The sequence below is a fragment of the Leptonychotes weddellii genome, chromosome 7, assembly GCF_054177405.1.
Source record: "Leptonychotes weddellii isolate Sample4059 chromosome 7, ASM5417740v2, whole genome shotgun sequence".
NCBI classification, from domain to species: domain Eukaryota; kingdom Metazoa; phylum Chordata; class Mammalia; order Carnivora; family Phocidae; genus Leptonychotes; species Leptonychotes weddellii.
In genome coordinates, this window is record NC_138375.1 from 57,037,120 (window position 1) to 57,057,570 (window position 20,451).

The 20,451-nt window shown below is 45.4% G+C and overlaps 2 long non-coding RNA genes across 3 annotated transcripts in view; both read left to right on the forward strand.

The window, feature by feature from the left end:
- The window catches only part of LOC115942561 (uncharacterized), a 203,924-nt gene that overhangs the window by 63,492 nt on the left and 119,981 nt on the right, over positions 1-20,451 (forward strand). The window lies entirely within an intron of this gene.
- Positions 828-17,249, forward strand: LOC145722613 (uncharacterized). Its single transcript, XR_014146997.1, has 2 exons — positions 828-1,555; positions 16,923-17,249. It is a non-coding gene; the product is annotated as an uncharacterized LOC145722613 (long non-coding RNA).

Here is a 20,451-nt window from a genome sequence, read left to right on the forward strand (position 1 = left end):
CACCCCAGTTTTAGCTTTTCCTTTAACATTGTAAATGCAATGTGTGCACGCTCCTTACGAAGGCTGCAAATGATGGATATGAGTGTAAAATAAAAGAGTTCTCTCTGCCTCCTACTCTGCCTCCCCATACTCTAGACTAACCACTGTTTGCTGTTTGGAAGCCCTTGGTCTTTAAACAGGTATAGTTGGTCTTCGGTCAATGGAAGGATCATTTCCACATGTTTATGGTGTGATGGTACACAGAGCTGGTGGTGGTGGCTCTTCCCCACCCCCGCCCACCGCATATTCAGTCAGCTTCCCATTCTCCACTCTGCATTCTCTTTCTTCCAGCTCTAGGATTGGTATGTCAGCATGTATTTATGGCTGGGGGGCCTCTCAGCAGACAGGCCCTTTGGTTCCTGTTCTGGGACCCTGAAAGTAGCTTGTCCAGAGGCTGAGGTAGAATGAGAAGGGCACAGTCCTACTGGCCCAGGGCACTTTCTTCCAGGGCATGAAATTTGGTGTTAGATGCTTTTGTGCAGACCAGGCCTTCTAGAAGGGGACATGCACAAAGGGACCCTCCATGGCTAGCATCAGGTGGGCTGAGTCAGGCTGTCTGGGAGCCACACCTGCCCTTGACTGCTGGTGACCACAGCCCCAGAGTCATGTGCTTTGCTCAAGGCTCTGTCTGCTCAGCTGGTGCTTTTAGTCTATATTATTATTATGGATCAATCCTTGAAATGCTTTTGTCAGTATGAAGGGAACTGAATGTTCTGAAAGTTTCACATTCATCTTTATAGAGGGTTAAAGTAAAATAACATTTTTTTTTTTTTTTGCCACATTAAAGAGAAGCCAGCCTCCATTTTTCACACACTGTTCCTTAGAACACTATTACATCCTTCACCGAGCCACACAGGGAGGTAAAATGCTCCTTACTGAATGTCTTTTCAAATCAAGAACTTAGACTGGATGAATATTGGTTTCATGCACAGAACATTTTGATGTCTGATTTTTGTTCCTGTTCAGTAGTCTTAGAAAATACTCAGGTTTTAGTCCAGGTTCAAACTGGTCTGCTATTTTATTTTTTCTGGAAAAAGAAACCCCACTTTGGATTGTTTCACTCTTTGATAACAAGCTTAATTTTGGGGCCCAGCTCAGGGTTCAGCTAGAGAGTATGGGTTGTTTTGGTTACAGACTGACAGTGTGAACTCTTGATTCAGACCGAATTTCTTCTGTTCCAGGGGGAAAATCACTCATCTATTAGTCAGCAGCCTTCACAGCTCCCGAGAGTTGCTCAGAATTCCCTGGGGATGAGGCCTCAGCTCCTGGCCAAGTGGTGAACAGGGCTCTGTGCAGAGGGGATGGGGCTGGGCCATCAGCAGGGGGACGGGGGAAGCCATCAGCAGGGCCCTTGCCCCTCCAACTTGCAGACCTGGACTTCCTGGCGAACAGCCCCAACGGCCATTTGGCCTTTCCTCTTGCCTGACCTGCACCTTCCTGAAATGTGCTCGTAACATGAATCCATCAGCAGATGTTTGGGAGGAACGGATGTGTGATGAGCCTCACTGCACTGAGGGTATGTGTGTCTGTGATCTAGAAGTTTACCATCTCAAAGGATCCCTGTCCTGGGATACTTGGATGGGTGACCTCTGGCAAGTGACTTATTTTCTTTGAGCTTCTGGCCCTCATCTTTAAAGTGGGGAAAATGAGATAATAACCATTCCCTACTTGCAGGATGGCTGTGAGTGTCATAGAGGAGCCTGCATGTGATGGGTTTAGCACAGTGCCTGGAATGTGGTAATGCACTTAGCTGCTCTTAGGAATTTGGGGAGACATATGCATCGACTATGGCCTAAAAAGATCAAGGCAGCGTAAGAACCAGTAAGTGGCCCAGACAGGTTAATGTTGCAGGAATTCAGAGCAGGGAGGAATTCCCAAGGGCTTGGGAGAGAAGGGCAGGCTTCCTGGAGGTTTGAACTAGGCTTTTTTTTTTTTTTAATTTAAATTCAATTAGCCAACATATAGTACATCATTAGTTTTTGATGCACTGTTCATTGATTCATTAGTTGCATGTAACACCCAGCTTTTGAAGAGAATTCTGTGGAAGGTAAAGGCAGAGCAAACTTGGTGTTTTCTGCTCAGAGCCTGGGAAGAGATCTGTATGTCACCTCTCCACCACCTTTGTTTTAGGTGTTAAGGGCCTTGACCAAAGCCAGATGACAAATTAGTGGCAGGGCTGCAGCTGGAGGAAGTTTCTTCTTTTGTACTTTATCTGTTGGTATTTCTGTTAGCTATTGTGTTTTTAGATGCAAGTGACAGAAAAAGCCCAATTCATGCTGGCTTAAGCAGAAAACCAAAAGAAAGCAACAAGAACAAAATCCCAACAATAGGGAAGGGAATGTATTGACTTCACTCTTGAACAGATTTTCCCCATGGTGGCTCCTGGCATTTGCAGGCTTATGTACTCCTAGCCTCACATCCAGCAGAAAGAAAGCATTCCTATCCCCCAAGTCTACCATCAGGTCTCATTGGTCTGGCTATGCTCATGGGTCCACCCCCAGCCAGCCACTGTGGCCAAGGCTGCCTATGGAGCCTTCAAAATGACATGGTCTAGGAGGTCCTTGCCAGTAGGAGGGGGAGTGGCTCTTGAGAAGACAAAAGTAGCTGTGCTCAATGCTGGGACACGGTTTACACACTTCTTGTGGTCATTTTGTCCACAAAGTTAGGAGGGGCACTGTAGAGTGGCTAAGAGGTGAGGGCTTCCTTTCTCTGGAGTTCTGAGTGAAAGTTTATCTACTGGCAGCAAAAGAACTGGAAATTGGGCTCCGGTTGCCTGTGCCCCCAGGAGTAGATGAAATCGGAGTGCCCGTTGTGTGGTCCTGGCACATGGCTTTGAGGGGCCAATCCAAGATGGGTCTGGAGAGCTGCCTAATGGAGTTCTGGGTCACTGGACTTTGGTAGTTGACCTGGTAACTGCTGAACGTTCCAGAGGCACTGCGGTAAGATAAGGAGAGCTTGAAGAGAGGAGGAATCCTAGTGCCTTGAGTCCAGGGCTCAGAATGGGGATGAAAGACCGAGTGCCCCATGTCACCCCCGCGGTCCTTCTTCTCAGGCAGGGAGCCAGGTTAGTTTCCCTTCCTGTGTGACAGTCCTGGGGGGGGGCGAGTATTCGGGGGCAGCATACTCACTGCTCTGTGGCTGCCAGGAGTGGGGAGGAAAACAGCCGTCTGTGCTGCTGCAGCTAGTCTTCTGGGGGTTGGTAGGAAGCTGACCTCCAGGCACCGTGGCCCCTTACTCTTTGGGGGTGTGCAGAGCGCACCTGGCCTGGCCTGTTTGCACCTGGTGTCCTAAATTATGTCCCTCCGAGGATTTGTGTGCAGTTGATATATGAAATGATATATGGGAAGCAGGACCTGAAGCAGGAGAGTGATTTTAGACAGAACGCACGAGGGTGGCTTCAGCCCCATCCTGCAGGGGACTCTGGGGTGTAATCTACCTCTCAGAGTTGGTTCTGAGCAAGAGAGCTGGGCTTTCATCCCCCCACGACCTGCAGTCATTGGCTTAGGGCCAACTAGAGGAATGTAAACTCCCACACACTTTGTGCAAGCTCAAGATTTTGTAAACAAAAACACATGGAGGATGGGTAGCAGAAAGAGCAAGAGGCACTGGGGTAGAGGTGTGGTCTGGATGGCACAGAGACACTGTCTATCCCTGAAGTTTCTTCTCTTCACAGAACTCTACCACATGTGTTCTTGCTGAGAACCCATGAGCACACTTCTTCCCCATGGAGAAGAGTCCAGGAAACACCCAAGTCTGTATCTGAAGGGTCCCTGTATTAACTGGGTCTAAGTAAACTGAGCTCAACATAATTAGCTCCTCACACTGAGCAGGATGGGCTAGGTCTAGCCTCAGGCATGGCTATATCCAGATGTCCAAATTGTACATCAGGGACTCTCACTGTCACTTGCCTCTTTCTCTGTGCTGGCTCCATCCTCAGGTTGGTGCTGTCCTCGTGGTGGGAGGATGGCTGCCAGCAGCACTGGGAAGACTTAAGTCCAGTGGAAGAGAGCACTTTGCTCTTAGTCCTCTAGTAAGGGCCGTGGGATGAATTTTGATTGGGTGATATGCTCATCTCTGAACGAATCTCTAACGCTCTGAGTGACTAGGCCTGGGCCACCCTAACCCCTGGAGTTGTGTGTGTGTGTGCGCACGTGTGTATGAAACCTTCCCAAGGAACATCAGGGAGATGGAGAGGAGACTAGGTTAATGCTGGGGCTCAGGCCCCAAAGCCAGGCCTTGGGGACTGTGTGGCTACACCCCAAGGACCTCTTGCCTTCTCCTGATTCTCATGGTGACCTGTCCTTGACTTCAGAGGCTGGAACCTGGGGCTCAGATCTGAGGGACCAGAGTCTCCTGGAATGGTTTGCTGTGTGCATTCATTTACTTTACCTTTTCAATTTAATATTATAAAAGTTATATGTAGGAATATTATAACATCGAATAATATATAACTCATATAAACTTAAAAATATATAAATATATTTTAAATATAATATATAAAATATAAAATTGTCTTATCTATTATCTATTATCACGTATATTTATATTTATTTTACACATATATAAAATATAAAATGCAAATTACTCATAATCTCAGCCCCCGAGGAAGTCACTGTTAGTAGCTTTGGGGAAAATCACTCTCTAGATACCCCTTTCCCCAGCTCAGTGACCCAAATTTCTACCTCTTTCTTTAATATCTGAATGAAATCACTCTAGCCCCTAACTTTTGTGACAGCAAGAAATCCCATTTTACCTAAGTAGTAACTCATCACTTCTTGCCCCGAGCCCATCCATCCATGTGTCCCTTTATCTGATTTTTACTGAGTGTCTGTTAGAGACCAGGAGTGTGCTGTAGGCACTTGTGATGTACTGGTGATTGAAAGAGGCTAAGATGCTGCCCTTGTAGGGTTCAGGTAGTAAACGATGAACCTAACAACTGAACCAATGATCTCACCTATGAAAAGATGCTAAGTGCTATGGAAAGGGGAAGGGCTGGAGCAGGGTGAGGGGCTATGGTGGGGGCTGCGGGTGACAGGTCACAGGGGTGCCTGAGGGAGGGCCTCCCCAGGGAGGCAGGGTTGGAGCAGGGACTTGAAGGAGGAGGGTGGCCATCTGGGCAAAAAGCATCCCAGGCAGAGGGAATAGCCAGTGTAAAGAAGTTGGGAAAGTGTCTGGAATGTTCTAGGAAGAGAAGGGGGGCTGGATGAAGGGAGCCAAGTGAATGGCAGGGTCTGTGTGTAGGAGGTGGGCCAGCTGGGTAGCTGAGTGGGGTAGGGCCACACAGTGGGAGTCTGGAAGGCTGTGAGGACGTTGGCTTTAATGACACAGAATGGCGAGCCAGGGGCACATTCTGCCGGAGGAGAGAAGCCTCTGACTCATGCACACTCGATGGGGGCTCCATATTTCCCCTGGGCTTCCTGCTGCTGCAGTGGCCCGCAAACTGGGCAGGTCTCCCTCCTCCATTCCCCAAGGCAGGACTGACCCCAGGCTGGCTAGGGGATTCGGAGGCTAAGTGGCTTTATCACCATTGAAGTACAATATGGACACGCGTGTGATGTGTGTGTAAATGCAGAGATATGTGCATGGAAAGCTAAGAAAAGGCCAGGAGGTTATACAGGGCTGGGCAGGAACCAGGACTTGGTGCAGAGAAGGGGAGACTTCCTTGACTCACTTCTGTATTGTGGCTGCGATCTTGTCAAAGTCTGTGGCTCAAGCAAGGTGCTTCTATCTGGGTTCCCACAGTGCCTGCAGCTGCCACTTGGCCTGTCCTCACCTCACTGCTTCTGCCTGTGGCTGGCATTCTCAACCTCTCTCTCTCCTCCCCACTCCCCGCTGCTGACCCTCTCTGTAAGTCTCCCATTCATTTCTCCCAAGATCAAGGATCTGCATGGTTCAATGAACCACCCTTGACCCTACCCCAGGCTACATGATCTGTGTGGTAGTTCATTAAATTGGCTCTGAATAAAATAGAAAGTTGCCAGTGTGCTATTCCAGCTCATGCGAGAGTGTGCATGAGATGTGGTGTTCCTGTCCCACTCTCCAGGTGGTCATTAGGGATCTGTATGCATGGTAGGGAAGACAGCGGTGGCTCTGTTCCTTGGGGGGGGGGGGGGGCGGGAGCTGCTTTGCTTTGCACCTGTAGCCACTGTCCCAAGAGTCTGTTGCTTCATGATTCCAGTTTCCACTTGTTTAGTCATTCAGCAGGTGCTTTTGGAGCATCAAGGCCCTGTGCTGGAAGCTGGAAGCATACAGATGATTTTAATCAGAATCTTGACCCCTGGGTGACACATACTTGTAAGCTGGGGGAAGTGTTCCAGTGTACGGGGTTGTAATCATCATCATCATCATCATCATCATCATTGTAATGGCCATCATCTTCTTCATCATTACTACTGACATTTATTCTAATTTGTCTAAGCATTCCACATGCATTAACTTACTCCTTACAACCATTCTAGGAAGCAGGCGCTATTATGATTCCCATTTTACAGATGAGAAAATCAAAGCACAAAGAGATTTAGTAACCCAAGGTCACACCACTAAAAAGTGCCAGAGCGGGGATTTGAATGCTGGTGGTTTGGATTCCAGAACCGGAGAAGTAGCTATGGCCCTCAATGTATTACTGTGTCATTCAGTATTCTGATGAACATTGGTTTCATGAGATGTTAATAAACATTCCAGAAGGAAAAGGGGTAGTTAAATGGATTAGGAAATGCTGGGCCAAATAGGGAAATAAACAGCCTTTTATTGCAGGCCTTCTCAGAGCCTTTAATTTGCTAAGGGATGAATCTCTAGTGGCAGCAATTTCCAAACTTAGCTGGCCATGCTTTTGGGGCGTGGTAACACCTATCAACATTGCATGGGACTGGTATTTCATTGAATGAAATTTAACAAAGGCTGCTTTGTGGCTTGTTTTTCCTTGCCATTCCTACTTGTAGTTTTCTTTATCTTTTTATGACAACTGCTGGGGTATTCTTTTACCACTCATTCTACTCATGTGACCCACCTAGTGTGGGTGGGGGATTTCATGCAGAGGATATTGTTCTGACACTTATGCTCAGTAGCATTGGTCCCTGGCAGTAACGACGCTGGTGTGGAGTGGAGTAGTCAAGCCCTGAGCTGGACTGGTGAAGTGGCCCAGAAGGCAGGAGGGCACCAGGAGGTCAGCTAGTACAGGCCACGTGTGGTCTACGGAAATCCCACGTGGCAAGGCAGGGGCCATGTCTGGGGTCTCAGACAAGGGTGTGGGGTCCAAGCTGTGGTTTGGCTTTAGTATCCAGGATGGACCTGAGGAGCAGGATGTCCACAGTGTCCGTAGGTCTAGTCCAGGCCGTGGCTTCATCCATCAATGGGGCTCACTGTTAATCCCAGCTGGAGTGGCTTTGCCCTCCTCCTGGTTTTTGGCACCTTCCCTGGGGTGGACCATAAAGGCTGGAAGATTTATGCTGATCCCTGAATGAAGCAGGAATGATGCAAGCCTCAAGTTTTGCTTTTAAGTTGCACTTGTAGGGATCCTCCTGGGACAGTTTCCACTCCTGGTTTTAAGATCTTCAGAGCAAAGGAGAAGGCTCATGGGGCAGGGGCTTAAGGCAAGATGTGGTTCTGAATGGCTGAGAATGAAGTTTGAATTCAGTCTGGTGGTCCAACTTCTTGGAATCCAGTTCTGAGAAAGAAAGAGCGAAGGATAGCGAGTGGATTTTCAAGAGAAGGGATATGAGAACTGAAATTCTTTTTCTTTCTTTCTTTCAAATTTGTATTTAAATTCTAGTTCATTAACACATAGTGTAATATTTTAGTGATTCATCACTTACATGTAACACCCAGTGCTCATCATAATAAGTGAGAACTGAAATTCTTTAGAAAAAGAACAGACAGCACTGTGTGAGAGTTGGAGTGTAGGCACTGGAGGCCTCTATGGGAGGCGATCAGGTGCAGTCATCATTGAGGCTGAGATGGCTAGTGGCCTCCCACTGTCCATCCTCCCTTTCATGAAGCATTGCTGTCTAGCAAGTCCCAGCCTTCCTTGCAGCTAGGTGAGGTCATCTGACTAAATTCTGCCCTGTGAAGTGTAAGGAGTATTGCGTAGTAATTCAGAAAATGACCGTAAAGGGGAGGGAAGACCCTTCATTTCCTCTTTCTTCTGGCTGCTTGGAATGCAGACACGATGCCTGGACTTGAGCAACCACCTTGGACTGTGAGGTGACATGCCAAGAATGGTGAAGTACAAAGACAGAAGGTGACACTGTGGTTCCACCACACCAACTGTTGGCTGTCTATCTCCATACTACTTGTGTGTAAAAGAGAAATCAATTTCTGTCTTTTTTTTAAACCACTGTTATTTGTGGGGGCTGACAGGGGGAGTTCTATATATCAACGAAACAGAGACAGCCATAACTCTACCTTCCTGTCCTAGATGGGCGGTGGCCTGTGAAGTCAAATTCTGGAGATCTGAGGTCAGAGTAGAAACCCTGAAGGCCTGGGGTGGTGGTATGTTCTCCCGACTGGCTCGGGCTGTTGCTGTGCACAACCTTGCGGCACTCCTCCTTTTTGGCCAAAGCAGTGAAAGAGAGGGACGTGGGATGGGGCAGGGGTGAGGGGTGGGGGCTATGACTGGTCCTCGTGAGACCAGGCTGCCAAATGTCTTGTTCTGAAAAGGGAACAGGTCTCACATGGACAAGATGGAAGGACTGCTTGTTCCCTCTGGAAAGTTCTATTAAAATGACCAACCTAGACACACTTTAATATTAATGGGAAATTCCTCCTGTTGTTTATGAAATCATCTTAGAGTTGATTTTAAAAAGAGAGAAGAGAGAAAAAGCCGTTTGTTAGCTAAACGAAGCCCAGACAATTATTTATAGATGCATTGGAGTGGCTTGTTTTAACATGGAGCAACTGTCTGAAAAGACTCCACTTTGACACTGGTAAGAACCCCTGGCACTAAGAATAAATTTATGAATGTCTTTTATGAGAGTCAACACACTAGACAAATAGCCCCACAGACCGCCCTTCACGTCGAGAACCAGAACAAAGACAGTCGTATTCGCCATGTGCTCAGGGCGGGCACGGTGCCCAGCGGCGCAGCCCTCACAGGGCCGGATGTTCCCCTCCAGCGAATGCGATTCCTTCGGGCACTGCCACAGTGGCAGGCAGATGCCTGGTTTATTTCCATTGCTCCACTTCTCCCATTTGTTTGGGTAGCTGAGTATCTCTTTCCCAGGAGAACATTTGCTCTTTTAAAAATGGAAAAAAAGCAGGAGGACCTCCAAGCCGTTAGGGCTGGAACTCACCCTCTGCTGAGACAGACCAGAGCCTCATCTAATGTGGGTCCGTGCCACATCGCAAGAGGGGGGTGCGTGCTGCCCAAGCGTCTTTAGGGCTCCCGGAACTCTGCTCGGTTGCACGGGCTTGAAGGCAGCTCCCGTTCCATGCTGGGATGCGTTAGGCTTATTCACTGCCTTGACCAGGTGTGGCTCGTTTTTCTTGCTGTCTCATTTATGGATGACTTCATACCATCAGTAACACCATGGTTGGTTGGAAGTGAACCCACGACAATTCAGAGGTGCAAAATAATATGGTGGAAAACCCTCACACTTGTCAGTTAAAGGTAACTTAAATGCTTCTGAGTGAAAACAGTCTCTTTGGGGGAAAATAATCTTTCAGAGCTTTTTTTCTCTCGTCCCCTCCTACCCTTTCCTGGGGGGGCTCTGGGTGCTAGGGGATGCTCAGAGAGCGCTGTGGCAGCCGTCCCGTGGGCCCTGCTGTGGCGTGGCTGATCTGGCCTGGTCCCTGGTGCCCTGACTGGGTCATGCCGAGGGAGCTGGGTCTGATCACCCTTCCCGGTCAGTCTGTGGGTCACAGCAGCACCCACTAGTGAATTCTCTGATCTCTCCATTTCCTTTAGAGGTGAGGTGCCACTATTTGGATGCAGCCTGGTCCCACCTTGTGGGGGCCAGCGTGGGTTCACTGATACTCATTCCTGGGAGCACCTAACCATGCCAGGTAACATTTCTGTTTTGCTTGGTTTCTTCTGTGGCCACACTCCTTGGATTGCAGACGGCAGCCTTCTCCCTGTGTTTTCACAGGGTCGTCCTTCTGTTTACTGACACCCCTGCTGACTCTTCCTCTTCTTATAAGGACACCAGTCAGATTGGATTAGGGCCTTATTCTAATAGCCTCATATTTAAAAAAATAATTTATCTATTTGTTTATTTACTTGTTTATTTATTTTAGAGATAGAGAGAGAGAGTGCAAGTCGGGGGGGGGAGCAGAGGGGGAGGGGAAGGGAGAGGCGGGGGAAAGATTCTCAAGCAGACTCCATGCTGAATGGGGAGCCTGACACAGGACTTGATCTCACGACCCTGACATCAGGACCTGAGCCGAAACCAAGAGTCAATGCTTAGCTGACCGAGCCACCCAGGTGCCCTTCTAATAGCCTCATTTTAATGTAGTTACCACTTTAAAGACCTTATCTCCAAATATAATTACATTTTGAGATACAGGGGGTTGAGACTTAAACCTATGACTTTGAGGGGACATAAACACAGCCCAGAGCAGTTCCCTTCCCCTCCATTGCCCTCCATGTATCTGGCCTTTCTGGGCTTTCTCTTTTCTTGCTGGGCCCTCCCTGGCCCTGTGGCCAAGGCCCAGGGAGGGGTGGGGCTGCTGGGTCCTTCAGAGATCAGGCACCATCCGGCTCGTCTACATCTCTCTCTGGTCCTCCAGAGCAGAAGGGCTTTTCCTCCTTCCTCCTGGACAAGAAACCTGCAGAACTCCCCTCCTGTCAGATCCTGACTTTTCTCTAAATATAGCTAATGTGTTCAGACCACCACACGTTGTTCTTTGCAGGGGGAGCAGTTTGGAATGTAGAAATTTCTTTTCTCAACAAAGCCTGACTTTCAAAACGGTTTTTTGCTGCTGCCATTACAAATCTTGTTGGAAATTCACAGCTCAGCAACTGCTCGGCTCTCTGAAGAAGTGAGTGGGGAGGGAGCTACAGGACAACTTGATTTATAGGGAATGCAAAGTAAGTCAGTACGATATTGTCAGAATTACAGTTTCTGCTTCATGTCATGTGACTCAATTTATTATTTTTTTTAGTTCAAAATTTTTTAAGTTTATTTCCTATTGTGGAAAAACAATACACGTTTATTTTAGGAAATTTGGTAAATAAGTTCAAAGAAAAAAATCATGCTTAGGCTTAACATACAAAAGATTCTTACTGTTATCATTTTGACCTATTTCCTTTCCATCTTTCTCCTGTGGATAAATTTTAGGCTTTATTTTTAATTTTTATTTATTTATTTCTTTTTAAGGATATATTTATTTTTTTTAATATTTCATTTATTTATTAGAGAGCAAGAGAGAGCAAGTGGGAGGGGCAGAGGGAGAGAGACAATCTCAAGCAGACTCTGGGCTGAGCACGGAACCTGACATGGGGCTTGATCTCATGGCCCTGAGATCACAACCTGAGCCGAAATCAAGAGTTGGACCCTTGACCGACTGAGCCACGCAGGTCCCCCTAGGCTTTATTTTTAATTTAATCTGTATTTTAAAAACTGGTAATACTTTCAAATGGTTAAAAAATAAAAACAATATACAAAGGTATACAGTGAGAAGTCCTGCGTAAACTCTGACTTCTCTCCTTTCTTACGCAAAAGTTATTAGTGTTCTAGAGTGTTCTCTACATGGAGAACTTCCCACACAGCATTTCTTTCATAATTTCCTGTAGCCCGGACACCCAGCTCTCTTCCTCCCAAGCTATGACACTTTGGGCAGACCCCTTCACCTGCCTGGGTCAAGCTTCAGCAGTGATGCAGGTCTTTGAATTTTGGGGAGCTAATGCTACTTGTGCCCTTTTCCCTCCTACTAGTAACAAACCCTGCCACCTGCTGTTCCAGCGTAGCCCCAGTCACAAGTGTGGACACATGGCGCAAGTCTGGACAATCCAATAATTTGCCCTGCTGATGGTCACTGGTTCTGGGATGGTCATGTGACTCTCGGCGCTGGTGGGAATGCCTGCCTCTTGCCTCTCTGGGCTTGCCGTGTTGGTGTGGTGTGAACTTGGGGCTGCTCATGGTCATTTTCCCCATTGTGTAAAGGGCCCATCACTGGTAAGACAGATGTGGCCAACATCAGAGAGAAGCAGAGGAGAGATATAAAATGCCCTGACAACTTCTTGGAGTCCTGGATTCAATGCTGCCACAGGATTCACCCCTCTTTCCGAGTTGTGAGAGTTTAAGTTGCACTTCCGTCACAGCTGGGAGAGTCCTAGCTTGTACCAAGTTCAGTTCATGGAGGGAGGGGCGTTTACCGAGAGGTGAGGGTTAGGGCATAGGCTCTGGAATCAGACTGGCTGGGTCCACATCCTGCCTCCACCACTTAGTATGTGGCCTTGGGCAAACTGTGTAACCTCGCCATGTCCATTTCACATTTGCAGGGTGACATGATTGGGTGAGTTGATTTTGTCAAGCGTGCAGCCCAGTACATGGGTCATGCTAAACCAGTGATAAATGCTATTGTTGTACCCGCCTGTTCGCATTTCCCAGATGCCCTTGCACGCTCACCAGCCCCATGCCCATCCTGCTCAATCTCACTCTTCCTTCTCGCCAGCCTAGTGGTGAACATTCAGTTGAGTCGCACCAGGCAGGCAGCATCATGATGGTAGGAAGTGATGGCTGAGCTTTTTCAGTCAGCAGACTTCTAAGGCTGGGCAAACAGATAAAGACCAGTTTCGAATGAAAAGCACTAAAATAGAGCAAAACTTTAAGGATAGACTGAGAGTGTACAGCCCCAATATACACACACAGCAGACCATCTTTCCTTCTTCAAGAGTTCTCTTCCTTCAGGAAGGGCCTCTCATCAAGATGGTTTTCCCAATACCAAGTTGTTTATTTATTTTTAAAAAATCTCCCTATATTAGTTTGCTAGGGTTGCCATTCAAAGTACCACAGACTGGGCGATTTAAACAACAGACATGTATTTCCTCACAGTTCTGAAGGCTGGAAGTCCAGCCCAAAGGTGTCAGCAGGCTGGCTTCATTCTGAGGCGTCTCTCCTTGGCTTGTAGATGGCCTTTTTCTCCCTATGTCCTCATGTGGGCTTCCTTCTGTGCACTTGTCCATGTCCTAATCTCTTGTGAGGACACAAGTCATATTGGATTAGGGCCCACACTCCTAAATTCATTTTAATTTAATTACTTTGTTAAAGGCCCTATCTCCAGATACAGTCCTATTCTGAGGTACTGGGGGTTAGGACTTTCACATACAGATTTGGGGGACACACAGTTCAGCTCATAATACTCCCTGAAAGGGGCTCTTCACTGTTGCCCCACTTCTGAGACATCTCTCCTGCTCGGCATCCCCGTTCCCTGTTCCCGAACCCCAGACAGACACCACAGCATGGTATTTTGGTAGAAGCAGCAAAGGGGCCTTCGTCAGAGTCCTGGACACCTGAAGAGTGAACGTTGTGAAAAGCCCTCCTGAGGCCGGTGGGCGTGGAGATGAGGAGGTGTGGGCAGGAGTATTTTGGGACTGTTTGTCCTTCACATGTATTAAAGGCTGGCTTAGTTTAAAATGGAGTCTTTCCTATTTTTTTTTTTTTTAATTGTAGTTTTGAAAGAGGGTGGATGATTAGTGTGTGTTCCCAGGAGTCTGTCTTGGGCTAAAAAATAAGCCAGTGGACAGTGTCCATAACTGGGTGTAGACGATCTCAGGGTGCTGAATAAAGGAACACGGCAAGATTCTTGCCCTCTGTTTTCTAATTTCTTCTGAATATTTTTAGTTGATCTGTCATTTTTAGCTTAGAATCATAGGAGGCATGGTTTCATTTAGTTTTGTCACCAGGAGAGCTAAGATAGTTGGTTGTGATCGTGACACAGTGGGGATAAGGGACGAAGAGCACCCCTTTTGTTTTGACTGCTAAGAGCTGAATGTGCAGCCTGGAGGCCATGACCTGTCGGGCCAGCACCTGCAGGCTCATGTGTGAACTTCCCCAACACCTCCCTCTGCTCCGCCTTCCTTTTCCATACCTGTAACTTCAGTGTCTTTTTTGTTAGATTAGATATATTTGTATCAGGTGTCTTCAAATCATTCATTTGTCCATCTCTTCATGTATATAAGAATGATTATGTATATAAAAATATATACAAATATATATAAACATATATAAACATTTGGGAATATCTTCCTGTATCTCGATATGATGTTGGAAACAATCCAGCTTTAACCTTATAATTGGAGGTGGAGCCTCATAAATATTCTATCCAACTGTGTTTAGCTATTATCTTTCAGATTAAGATTAAGAATAAAAAGCAGAGTTTTTTTTTAAAAGGACAAATGTGCTTTCATTGGCTTCGAAACATACTCTTTGTGTATTTTTGACCATACACATTTGCAAATATATGTACGCACACATGTATACAAACATAAATATATTGCACAGTATATTTAGGATTCTGTCATTTTGGCATGATTAGGATTTGTGAGATGTTTTGGTTAGTGGAATGTTCTGGTTAATAGTGAATTTTTTTATGCCATAAAAACTATCAATTAAAACAAGAATGCGATAAAACACCTAACTCTGAAGTTAGACTGTGCAGAATTGGACCTTTCTCTTTCATTCAGGAGGGACTTCACTCTTAGGATGATGCATGTAGCTATGTCAGTGGACTTGATATAAACTATGTAGTTTTGGACCATTCTGTTAAGTTAGAGGAATATATGCCAGAAATTGGAGATGTGTGGTTTTGGGCTGTGTTTTCTACTGATGGCATAATGTTTGAATTTTTTTTTTTTTACAGTGTTTGAAATTTTTTAAATGAGGTGCCACCATTTAAAAATTGAGAATTCACATAACCTAGATTTGAGGCTAATATTGAGTGACCAGTGGTCCTAGACTCCAGAGGCCCTTCTTGTCTCTCTCACCTCCCTGGTCCCTGGTGGTGTTTGAGATTGCAACTCCTAAACATGTCTTCCTAGCTAATTGCAAGTTCTTAATAAGCAGTGATCAAATTCTTAAAATAACCTGTGTTTTACATCTATTATTTATTTATTTTTCAAAAGAATATCAAATCCATTGTCTCCTGGTTGCAGCCCTGTGGAATAGGCAGAGCAATAGCATTGCACCCACTTCCCAGATGGAGAAATGAGGATTCCTGGACAGGAGATAACACCTTCCATATTTAATGGTCCCTAATGCTCTTCTGGAAGCAGTTTGGAGTCTTGTCATTTATAGATTTATAAAACTTCTTTTGGACTCTTAACTATAGGAAACAAACTGAGGGTTGCTGGAGGGGTGGTGGGTGGGTGGGGGATGGGGTAACTGGGTGATGGGCATCAAGGAGGGCACTTGATGTAATGAGCACTGGGTGTTATATGCAACTGATAAATCACTGAACTAATTAATTGATTTTAAATAAAATAAAATAAAAAATAAAACCTCTTTTGAGGTTATATACACTCCCCCCAATGAAAATATATTTGCCGTTTTTTTTCTGATTATATAAACAATACATTCTCAAAGTAAAAAAGCTCAATGAATGCAGAAGTGAATAAAAAGAAAAAATTATCTAAACTGTCTTCACACAGAGATAATCACTGTTAATTTGGTAAACTCACTTTAGAACCTCCCTAAACATATCTGTGGATGTTTGTAGATATGTAGGTTTACTTAAATGAGATAATATTAATGATGGGTTTTATAACCTACTTTTTATTTCAGTCAGGAATACATCACAGATAGCTTTCCATATTTGTACACTGAGGTGTATGTATCATTTTTTAAAATTTTATTTATTTGAGAGAGAGCGAGAGCACAAGAGGTGGGGAGGGGCAGAGGGAGAGGGAGAAGCAGACTCTGTGCTGAGCAGGGAGCCCGATGTGGGACTTGATCCCAGGACCCTGGGATCATGACCTGAGCCAAAGGCAAACGCTTAACTGACTGAGCCACCCAGGTGCCCCCTGTATATATCGTTTTTAAAGCAACACTGCATTTTATGTTAGGCACGCACTGAGATATTTTTACCGAGGCATCTTTAATCAGCCATTCAGGATGCTTCCACTTTTCCATTATAAAGAAGGCTGTAATGAACATCCTTGTATATGTATCTTTGTCTACCTGTTCAGTGAACCAATAAGGGTAAATTCCTAGTTTGAAACTGTGTACCTGTGCACATTTTAACTATTGACAACTCTAGAGAGAATGTTCTTCAAATCCATGTGAGCTCTTGGATTTGAGGAACAAGTTAGTATTGGTGATGTCCTAGTTTCTCTAAGTACAAGCTTTGTGACCCAAGGGCATTACAAAATTTAACAAAGTTTTATTGACCATCTTTTACATATACTAAGCAATATATAAAGGCAAATAAAATATGATTCTGGTCTTTCTTAAGCTTGACCCCTAGTGTAGAAGCACACCCCCTGCCCCCCCCAACAATTAACTATAATACAATATATGTAAGTGCTGAACTTCCAGGAAAATGAGTCAGAAGGCAAAATGGGTAATTATGCCTGGGAGTCTGAAGTGATAACATTCCCGCTAAGCCTTGAAGGATGAATAGGGTTACAGCAAGCAGAGATTACCAAAGGCATCTCAGATGGAAAGAAACATGGGACAGCCTGACGGTTCAGAGGTTTGGGGAGATGCATTGATATCCTGGTAGGGCTGGATCTTAGCAGTGAGATGTGAAGAGCCTTCCTTGGGGAGTGAGTTTGTAAAGACCCCTTGGTCTCATCTTCCTTATTCATGTAGGTCATAATATTGCCTATTTCATAGGATTGGAGGATTTAAAAAGGTAATGGGTGTAAGGTGCTTAAAATGGTGTCTGGCACATACTAAATGCTCAATAACTGTGGTCCCTTTGATTATTCTTGTCTATTCCTTTCACAGTTTATCTGAATGCTCCTTTCAGCTGTTAGCTTTCTGAGCGGAAGTCCAGTCATCTTCTGGGACAGTGCTCCTGTGCCCACTCCTCCAGGGGAGTTCTCTGGACCATCTCCAGCTCCGTGGTGACTGTCCCTGAGACCTCCAGGTTCAGATGTGGAGGGAGAGAGCAAAGAGGCTCACCATATTTGGTTTCAATATTTTAACTCTGAAAAGTTTGTTTCTGTGCTGAGGACTCTTGGACATCAAACTGGACTTCTAATTTGGAAATGTGGAAAATCCATATAATTCAAATATTTTCCATGATGTGCTATAAATTTTTAGGGCCAGACAGTGGTGTTGCCTCAGGGTGATGAAATGGAAAAACCAGTGTTTTTTTTTTTTTTTTTGTGTGTGTGTGTGTGTGTGGCGGGGGGAGATTTTGTTTTGCCACAAGCCACAGCTGTGCAATTTCAGACAATCCCTTCATCTCCCTGAGCTTTAGCTTCATCATGCTATTGATGGTGATGATGATGATGATGATGATGAAGAGGAAAAAGAAGAAGCAGAAGCAGCAGAGACATGTGCCAGGCTCTCAACATAGATTATTTAATCGTATTTAATACTTGCCACAACCCTAAGGGGTTGGTACTATTATCCCCATTTTTCTAATGAGGAAACTGTGTCCCAAAAGCAATAACTCAGGTTGCTTAAGACCATATAACTAGTAAATGTTCGAGTCAAGTTCAAATTCAGGGCAATTAACTCTAAAAACCAGTAGTCATCACCGCTGTCTCTCAGTGTTATTTTGTGGGGGGAAATAAAGAGATCTGGTGAGATGACATCAAAGGGTGCTTTAAACTCTACAATCCACAGTCTATGGAAACGTGCTCCCCACCATCCGAAAGTTGTTGATGTTATTGAATACAATGCGGGATCTTTGTCACAAACATGTTGTTCTAGCCCCCTGGCGGAGCAGGGTAGGATGGCACGCACGGAGGATGGAAAGTTGGTGTCATAGGCACCTATATATTTACTCTGCCTCAGAGTAGGAAGGGTGGAGGGTACAGTTGCTGTCCACACTCCCTGATGCCCGGTGGGATTAAATTCATCATCGATTTGGGAGGTTTTGTTCCTACTGGTTTGAGCCACACCTTCTGAAGAAGTTGCTTTTTATAGACAAGGTTGCTGGGGCGTGTTCTGTAGGCAGAACAGCTCCACAGGCACCTGGGGGCCAGTGAGGACTCAGGAAGGACACCGGTCCTAAGTTAACCAGGTCGTTCGGCTCTTGGAGCTACCCTGGTAAAGAGAGGCCAGCAGCTGTGGCTCTCCCTGGCAGGATGGGGTCTGTTCTCAGCGCAAGCCGAACCGGATTTACTGGCTTATTAGAGAGGGGTTGCTTTATCAGGTTGCGGGGAGGGGGGGGGACTTTATTTCTAGTCTCTGGATTCACAAACCTGCATGTGAATCCAGGATCTGTCACACTATCTAGTGAGGTACCTGGATGTGAATGTGCTTCCTAACTGAAAAAGGTATTTAGGGATCTTCCTGTCAGCGGGGCTAATTTCTTAAACTGAGGTGTAACATGCATATTTAAAGTGTAATAATCTTTTTGTGTGTGGTAACATATATGTAACATAATACTTACCATTTTAGCTGTCAGTAAGTACACAATTCAGTGGCATTGGATACATTCACAGAGTTGTGTAGCCACCCCCACTATCTATACCCGAACCTCCTTCATCGTCTCCGGCCAGAACTCTGCCTGTTAACCAGTAACTCCCTTTTCCTCCCCTCTCCCAGCTGCTGGGAAGCTCTGTTCTACTTTCTGTCTCTGTGAATTTGCCTATTCTAGGTACCTCATAGAGGTGGAGTCATGCAGTATTTGTCCTTCTGTGTCTGGCTTACTTCCCTTAGCATAATGTCTTCAGGGTCCGTCTGCATTGCAGCATAGATCAAAATTTCATTCCTCATAGCTGAGTAATATTCCATTCATTTTTTCCCAATTTTTTTTTTTACTGTGGTAAAATACATCTAACACAAAATTGATCATCTTAACCATTTTTTAATGGCTAGCGATTATTTTATTTTAATTTTTAAAAACGTTTTTATTTAAATTTCAGTTAGTGAATAGACAGTGTTGCATCGCAACCATTTCTGTGCAGGTCAGTGGCGGTAAGTACATTCACGCTGTCGGGCAGGCGGCACCGCCATCCGTCTCCAGGACGCTTTTTGGTTTCTCTCACCATTAGACAATATCTCTCCATTCTCCCCTCCCCGCTGCCCCTGGCGACCTCCATCCTCCTCTGTCTCCATGAGTCTGACCACTGGGGGAACCTCATAGAAGTGGAATCGTACAGTGTTTGTCTTTTGTGATTCACTTATTTCACTCCGTGTAACGTCTTCAAGGTTCATTCCTGTTGTAGCAGGTGTCAGAGTTTCCTTCCTTTTTAAGGCTGAATAATATTTCATTGTATGTATGCCCTACATTTTGTTTTTCTGTTCATTGGTTGGTGGACACTTGGGTCATTTCCACCTTCAGGCTATTGTGAATAATGCTGCTGAGAGTATGGGTGTGCAAATATCTGATTGGGTCCCTGCTTTCACTTGTTTTGGAAATATACCTCGGTTTGGAGTTACCAGGTGGAATGTCCCAATCTTAAATATACAACCCGAAGTTTTACATATGTTCACGTTTGTGGAACCACCACTCAGATCAAGATATAGAATATTTCCATTACTCCAGAAGGTTCCCTCATGCTCTCTGACAGGCCGTCGTTGCTCCTCTCCCCAAGGTAAGCATCGTCATTCGTTCATATTCACAGTCTCAGGGTTCTTCACTGGCCAGGTTTAGAGACTCTGGAGGGTTAAACAGGGCTAATGGATGAAAGGGGAAAACACACACACACATGTGCACACACATGCACACGTACACTTGTACACACTCACAGCTGGTCTCTCTGTCATCTTGTAGCCAAAGGAACACTTCTGATCCAGCTTTTCTTTCTTTTTTTATTTATTATTTATTTTTTAAATTTTTTATTTATATTTTTATTTATTTATTTATTTATTTATTTATTTTTTTAAATTTTATTATGTTATGTTAGTCACCTTACATCATTAGTTTTTTTTTTTTTAAAGATTTTATTTATTTATTTGACAGAGAGAGAATGAGAGAGAGAGAGAGAGAGCACATGAGAGGGAGGAGGGTCAGAGGGAGAAGCAGACTCCCCGCCGAGCGGGGAGCCCGATGCGGGACTCGATCCCGGGACTCCAGGATCATGACCTGAGCCAAAGGCAGTCGCTTAACCAACTGAGCCACCCAGGCGCCCCACATCATTAGTTTTTGATGCAGTGATCCACGATCCATTGTTTTCGTATAACGCCCAGTGCTCCATGCAGTACGTGCCCTCCTTAATACCCATCACCGGGCTAACCAATCCCCCCTCCCCCCTCCCATCTAAAACCCTGTTTGTTTCTCAGGTCCATAGTCTCTCATGGTTCATCTCTCCCTCCAATTCCACCCCCCTCATTTTTCCCTTCCTTCTCCTAATGT